Genomic DNA, 8,474 nt, shown 5'->3' with positions numbered 1-8,474 from the left:
ATGACTTTACTAGTTGGTGAAATAGAAATATTCTTTCTCCCAAATAAAGCCACATCGAATCAACGATTGGTCGCAGTTATACGGCTCTTTTTTACTGAAAAGGGGTATTTTATTTTTCTTTTTTTTCTAAATGGGAGTTGTTTTTAAATTATTTACCGGTAGTAAGGTAGTAGGACTTTTGAGTCAGAAATCCTAATACATGTTAGAACTTTAATTTTTTTTTAACTGAAATTATAAAATTATTTATGATTTTAATGTAATTTTTTTTATTTTATAACTTTGAAGTTGTAACATTTTAAAAAAAAAATAAATTAAAGTCACAAAATTATTTTTCTAATTTTTTTATTTTATAGAAGTTTTTTTTTAGTATTACAACTTCAAAGTCGGAGTACTTACTTTTTAATTTGGAAGTTCATGAGGTCAAGTCGTGAGCTTGACTACGACTTCACTGTGCATTATTAAAATGTAGAAAAATGAAACAAGAAACATTTCCTTCAAACAGAGCTTTCGCTTTTGTTTTTCATGTATGCATCAATGTTAATTAATCGAAGAGCATATGGAAATTTAGTCCAAATGACTAAAGCTTCATTCCTCATTCAGAATATATTAATGTTACAACTTCAACTACCATTTTCTTTAAACACTATCTCAACCAACAATATGTTAATTTCAAATGGACTCTTTAATGTCCAAAGATCTAACGATAAGAACCCAGATCCTAAATTTCACCATTCTTTTCAGTTCCTTAACAGAAAGCCAGATTCCTGTAGAGGCTATAATATTGCTAGTCAACTGCAAGCATGCTTTAGTCTCACTCTCACACAATATGTAAGAATCCTGATCAACATAGAGGTTTATATTTTCACCCACATGGGCAAGTGTAATCATAACGGCCTAAACATATCAAGAGAATATAGAGTTGTTAGATACCTGCTTGCTTACCGAAGACAAAGTCTGGAATCAGAATGGAGGTAGAGGAGAAGAATAAGCCATGAAGTAATAGAGAAGTAACTTGTTCAGCGATGCAGCTCATAGCATCTCCCTGCCAAGACTACTTGAATGAAGTATGCATTGCATTTATCTCCCATATCTGGAAGTTATGAAAAGATGCAAAGTTAACAGCACTGGCATGACAGCACACTGAAAACAGAATGCACAGTGACAAATGCACAGGGAAGTCGTAGCCAAGCTCACCACTTCACCTCATGCACTTCCAAATTAAAAAGTAAGTATTACCACTTTGAAGTTCGTGATAAAAAAAAATTTCATAAAATAAGAAAAATTACATTAAATTTGTAAATAATTTTATAATTTTAGTTTTCTTTAAATGTTACGATTTCAAAATTGTAAAATAAAAAAAATATATACAAGTTTTAAATAATTTTATGACTTTAATTAAAAAAATAAAAATTATAACAGATGTTAGATTTCTAACTGAAAAGGGGTTATGACTTATTCTCTTTTAGTAGATAATTTAAAAATAACCCTATTTAAAAAAAACGAAAAAAGAAAACTCCTTTTCCGTAAAAAAAGCCCAGTTATACGTAAACTTCTACTCAAACAGCAACTTTCGAAAAGAAGAAAAAGAAAAACCGAGAACAATGATAGCACGCGACTTATCAGAAATATATAATAACTAGTATGGTTATCCGTGCATGGATGCACGGGTTGTTATTTTTTTTCATATAATTTATATTTGACAACAATTAAATTAAAAATATGAGTTTATAATCAATTTAAAATTTAATATAATAAAAATTAATTTAATCAGTATGTTTATTAATTTAAGAATTATAAAAGTTGGATGTAATTTTTTTAATATTTTTATTATCAATATTATTACTTAAATTCGTAAGTTAATTCGTTCCATAACAAGTTTTTTTAATGTTTTTTTCATAATTGAAATAGACAAAAAAATGTTAGTGAATCATGATTAATTATGACTAATTTAATTAAAAGAAATAAATTTTATGAAAATTATTGGAAAAAACGATTAATTAAGTTTTTGAAATGTTTAATTAAATTATAGCTAAAAAAGGGAGGGAATACGACTAATTATGACTAATTTAATTAAAATAAGTTTACTGATGTGGTGTATTAATGATGGATGGAATTTTAGCGGAAATATGTAGATTGCATAAGTAACAAATTTTATATATATTATAAATTATAGATTATATATAATAATTATTATGATCCTTTAAAAAAAATTATCACAGATACAAACGACAAAGAGAAGCAAAGATAAAAGTGTAAAATCCAAAATCTTTAATATATTTTTTTGTTATATTTTAAACCTTCAACTGCACACATTAAAATCAACTACAAATTCAAGATCCACTAAAGAAAAATAATTAACACGTTACTTTTTAGATAACTAAATAAATATAAATATTTTTCTACAAAATAAACATGATATTTTTTCAACTCAAGACAAATGTCATATATACAAATGTTATAAATTAAATAACTATTGCTTTGCTCGGTTGAATTACTTTGTTTTTCTCTTTCTATTTTGAAATATTTTTTAACTTACCAAATCCTTTACAGTTTCATGCATTAAACTTGTTAAGTTCTATTGGAGAAATTCACTTCTCTTGGCAAGATAATGTCCCTTGAAGATAAAAAGTAATGACATACATCAATTTCGATCGTCTGTGTCTTAATAATCACAACAATTTTAATAGGTTAAAAAAATCATATAATGAAATATAAAGTTATATCTCGTACCATATTTCATCCGTCGTGACAACAATTTTTATGCATTTTTCCATTCATCAATATACAAATTGAGTCTCTTAAAACTAGAAAAGACACATGATTATTACCACAAAATAATAAACCAGAAGATTAAAAAAATGACAAATAATAACAAAATCTCCTTTATCTTTAAAGAGCCTCTTGATACTTTCATTTTCAATTTATAATTAATGTAAAATGAGAATGAAGAGTTGCACATCTGCGGAGGACAAAAAGAATTTAAGATAATAAAGAGTTGCACATCTGCGGAGGACAAAAAGAATTTAAGATTCATTCAATATCAATAAAAAAAATAGAAAAACAAGAATTGCACATTTGCTAGGGAGTGTGATAATTAATTGTTTCAAAGTCAACTTAAAGTTTGAATACCCAAAGGTATTATTTACATTTGTTGAGGAGTGAAATGTTATCATTAGCTTTTTTTATTTATTTCATTTTTAAGTTCAACTAATTATCAAACTTAATATATTGTACCCTCAATTTGAATGAAAAAATAAAGATGATGGAAGTAACAACTTATATATATATATATATATATATAGGGCCGTGTAAGTTACTAGGTCACTGAGACAATGGTCTTAGACTTTCAATTTTTTAGGACCTCAATATTTTTATGCATTTTTAAAGAAATATTTGTCATTAATTTTAATTATTAAATGATAAATTAAGTTATAGTATGATATATTATTTGGTATTATTTTTATTAATAAGACCACAAATATTAAATATAGATGTAAGTATTATTATAAATAATTTAAGTATATTTTTCTTATTTATTTAAAAAAATTAAGCAAATTATTTTATATCTATTTTGCATCCTACCTCTTTCCTCTCTACAAATATATTATTGAAATTAATATAGAGTTTAAATTTAATAAATGAATCTATAATTGATATATGTGGAAAAAAAATATTTGGTGCAAATGTTGATGTCAAGATCATACATTTAGTTAAGAGAAGAAATTAACACACCAATAGAAGTATTGAGTTATATTAAAATTTTAGATTTTTTTCGGATGTTTATCTTGCATATAAAATTTTATTGACAATTCCTGTAACAGTTGTTATTGTTGAAAGAAGTTTTTCAAAATTAAAATTGCTTAAATCATATATAAAATCAATAATGTTACAAGATAGATTGAATGTGTTAGTTATTTTATCTATTGAAAGTGAAGTGTTAGAATTGCTTCATTATAAAACTCTAATAAATAATTTTTCAGCTAAAAAAGTTAAAAGATTAATATAAAAATTGATATTTTATATCATATACTAAATCTCTTTAAAATTCTTGTAAAAAAAAGACCCCTTTAACATTTTTGTCTTAAATCATAAAATGTTTGTACACGGCTCTATATATATATATATATAACAGATATACTTCTACGTGACTTTCTATTATTTATATACACACGTTAACAGACCTCAACCAGTAGCTTATTAATTAGTTTATTCTATATTAGTAATTTTAAATTATAGTAATTGTAAGTGTTAGGTACCTAGTAAATATAAGCACACATTAAAAAAAAAATATTTCAGTTGATAAAAAATGAATTCATAAAATATTGATTTGATTCTTCCTGTCGTGAATAATCTATGAATATTTCTTTTAGTTCTTGTTGAACATTGAGACATATTCTGATTTAGTTAAATCCTGAGATATAACTCACGTAAATTTTGTACATAAAAATAAGAATCTAGTAAGCTATATTAAATAGGAAATTAGGGACACCCATGAATTAACAAATAATAATGAATCTCAGGCTCTCAGCATGGGTATTGTCTACTGTTGAAAAGAAAAAGAAGGAAAGAAGGCATGACCACGACTTATTAGAAGCCAAGTACTATCCAGATTCCTTTTAGGTTCCCGGACCACGTCCTTTAATATTTCTAGATCATAAAAGAACCGTGTCTGGACTCGTTGATTGTGGCATGGCATAGACCCTCCTCAACATGAAGCATAGCAGACCCATTCAAATGTGACCAAAAGAGCACTAGAGTTTACTTTAGGCTATGCCTTACATTTTTGTCTTCATTGGCTTAAGTAGTTAAGTTAACCATCTTCTCCTTTACATAGAAAAAAAGCCTAATTGTAAAAATAATTTCTCTTATTTTTTTAATTCATCCTTAGAGTGTTTTTAATCCAAAGAGTCAAATTTGGGCATTTACTATTAAGGTAAAATGTTAATTGTCATGTATCATTATATAATTGGTCTCTTCCATTTGAAGGAGTAGGACTGTGCAAAAAAATCGAGTCAGACCGAATCAGATTGCAACCGACCCGACCCAAACTAGTTGCACACTCGAACTATATTGAAAAAAAAAGTCACATTTTGTAGCCGGTTTGGTTCAACCCGACCGGTTTCGATAAAAAAGTAGTGACCTGACCTTGAACTACATTGCGCACTCCTGATCCTTTTGTTGTCCAGCTTCATTCGTTTAGGAAGGGAATTGTCAATTGTGGTTACGAACGGCGAAGCAATTGTGGCAGCACCGCGCGTTTTGCGACGATTTTTTTGTACAAACTCAGCCTCTTCTTCTTTCCCCTTCGTTCCTATGCCGCCTCCCGGTGCCACCCCCGCCCTAACCCGACCCACGACGGAGCCCAACCCCAACCACTTCATCTCTAGTCTCTTTCTCTCTCTCAATTTTCTTTCACTGTTAATCAAATTAAATTATTGTTTTATTTATTTACTATCATTGTTGTTGGCAATAGAAAGTTCTAGACTTGTTGTCGTTTGATAATGTATACTTAGTATAATTAGGTATCCCTTTCTCAAATTCCTCTTTTACTAAATATTATTCTCTTGCGATTGTAAAGTCTCTCATGACAATGAGAGACTAAACTCTTTTTTTTGTTGGAACTTGACAACCAATTACTTTGATATAATTTCTCTTCCTATTTATTTAATAATATTATCTTTGCATTATCATTTCTTGTGCTTAATATTATTGTTTGTAGCTTGATCATCCATTTGCATTGTAAGTTTTAGGGGTAACATTAAAAAATATTATTTTTTAATAGAACTGAAAAAAAAATATCTAAATAAAGTCATCACTAGGAATAAATTGATTTTTGTATAGTCTCTTTATACATCACTACTCTTAATGCAATTTAACTATTTGCTCTCTGCAAAGGGATTTGAGAAAAAATATAAATAAATTAGGCTATTTCACTTGAGGGATCTTGGTTAGAGTATATTAATAGATGTAGGTGTAAATTGGAATAATTATAAATAGAGAAAAATCATTAATATTACATCAAGGGTAATTCTGGTAGACTAAGTTTTCAACATTCTCATCTTCTGAATTTACTTCTACAGTAATATTGGATTTTCTAATCTTTCTATTTTAATTAATTAATTTACCTTTTAATTTCTTCCCTTGTTATTTTAATTTGATTCTTTGTCAATTTAATTTATTGTTTTTCTACAACCTTTTTCAAATCTTTTTCTTAATTAAATATTTATATACCTAAGTACAAATAAAGTCCATGTGAATTCGATATTCAAACTTCCGTTTTAACTTTACTACATTTGACGAATTGGTACACTTCCCAATGAATTAACATTCTTCATTTTGAATATTGATTTTTTTCTTTATTGTTTTTGTCATTGGAATGCTAGGCAAGTTTTCAATTTTGAAAGCCAAAATTATGTTTGTCATTTATTTGAGGTTTTGACTGAATATGGTTGTATAATATACTCTTGGTCTTTTAAGGATGAAATTTGGTGTATGCCATTTTATATTTTATTCCTCATAGAAGGATATGTTCAAATATGGACCAGGTTCATGTATAAATAGAGTTTAGTCTAGTTATTTGAAAATAAGTGTATTTGAAATATTATTAAATGATTTATTCAATAAGTTGTAAAATTTGAAAACCAATTCAAAATCAGTTCGACTCTTAAAACAATTTTTAATTAGTTTGAAACTAATTCAGAACTGATTTGACTTTGAAAACAATTATAAACTGATTTGAAAACAGTTCAGTTTAGAACTAGTTCAGAACCAATTCTAAAACTAGTTTCCAGATTTGGGTAACCAGTTTTTGCATAGCCCTACGGAGGAGATGTGGCAATGAAAAGATTCGAGAGGGTTAATGGTATAGAATGTTTGTGCAATCCTTTCACCACTGAGTTTGCAACAATGATGGGTTGCTTAAGGCAAAATAACTTGGCTCAGCTTCAAGGATGGTGCTGTGAGGGGAGTTTTATGACGGTTTATGAGTTCCTACCCAACCTATGGGAGCCTGAACAAAATTCTGCATAAGAACTTCCATTTTGCAGTTGTCCTGTCATGGAAGTAGAAAGTTGATAGAATTCTGGGGGTTGCTTCTGCTCTTACAATAATGTTGGCTTACTCACCGGCTTCTTCGCCATCTCCACCTTACTCGCACCGGAAGTTCTCGAAGTCGAAGTCGTCGGCAAGGCCTCAACCGACTTCACAACAATGTGTGAAGAAGTCACCAAATTTCGTCGGAGCTCCGGTAGCAACCTCCGCACAGGCCGCTCCCCAACGAAAAGCTGCTCCTAGCTCCGGCGGCAGATTCCGCACCGATTTTTCTCCTTCCATCGAAGATCAACGCTTTATGAGACAATCCTCCGGTGTTGTTCCATCTCGGCGCAGAAACTGCACTCGCAGAACCTCCGATTGAACCCGATCTCTTCGTCGCAACCATGGCCGAATCGGTTCGCAGTTCAGCCTTCCTCTTCACTGAAACTGAACCATTCGCAACTGTTTTCGCAACTCTTCTGGAAGCTTCTAGAACATTCTTCTTCGAAGAACTCTGAAGCATTTCCGGTGCCACATCTTCGTTGGATTTCTCCGACAACACCTCCATTGAACCGCGAAAGCTTCTAGAAGCTGAAAACCAAAAAAGGAAAACACGAAGTTAAGGAACTGAACTTAAAACTACCATTGTAAAAATAGTCAACGTTTTCTCTTAACGGTTAACGTCAAATTTTTATCTAGAGACTTAAATAGTCAATTTAAAAAAAAACTAGGATAAGAATTAAAAAATAAAGAGACCCATTTAATGAATTGGAAAAAATAAGGGGACTATTTTTATAATTAAGTCTAAAAAAAATTAAAAGTTTTGGTGACTTTGGAATGGGTCGTCGCTTTTCAATAAGTTATATAGAATTTCAATTGCTACTAACTACAAGATTAAAATCCTCGATACGCGCACTCTCCAACTCGGTTTACGCGGTGTGTACACATTCTTATTTAAACTAACGTCGTCACTCGTCACCCTTCATTCTCTCTCTCTCTTTCAGTGCCCACCACCATTTTCAATCACCATTTTTAACATGGCTTCACAAACTTCAGCACCGAGGTTGATTCCTGAAAGGGGTCAAGTTCTAAAGAGGGTCCTCAAAATGGTGTTTTCTTGTTTCATGTGTGCTGGTTCTTCTTCTTACAATTCACATCATCCCAAAACCACTTCTTCTTCTGTGTTTCCAGCACCTTCGCGTATCTGAATCTGTTCTTAATTATATTGACCTTTGACAACTCGTCAGATTGGACACTGGGTTTGGCCACACCACAACATTGTTCTTCACCTCCGAGATAAATATGGGTGTCGAAAAGCAACTGGATTAGTTAATCTAATATAGCTGTCTTCAACAACATTAATTTTGTGTGCATCTTGTGTTGTAACAATTTTGTTTCCTGTATTCAAAAGTGCATGAGCCCTTTATCACTTTGATCCTGGG

General features: G+C 30.0%; 1 long non-coding RNA gene across 1 annotated transcript; it reads right to left on the bottom strand.

Moving 5' to 3' along the window:
- Nucleotides 1-555: 555 nt before the first annotated feature.
- LOC114411535 lies at nt 556-1,183 on the bottom strand. Its single transcript, XR_003666482.1, has 2 exons — nt 931-1,183; nt 556-837 (listed from the first exon to the last, which is right to left on the bottom strand). It is a non-coding gene; the product is annotated as an uncharacterized LOC114411535 (long non-coding RNA).
- Between the last annotated feature and the right edge of the window lie 7,291 nt (nt 1,184-8,474).

This window comes from Glycine soja, chromosome 5 (assembly GCF_004193775.1).
Source record: "Glycine soja cultivar W05 chromosome 5, ASM419377v2, whole genome shotgun sequence".
In the NCBI taxonomy this organism is placed as follows: Eukaryota; Viridiplantae; Streptophyta; class Magnoliopsida; order Fabales; family Fabaceae; genus Glycine; species Glycine soja.
The sequence above is the reverse complement of the archived record's forward strand: the minus strand, read 5'-3'. Positions and strand labels throughout refer to the sequence as shown.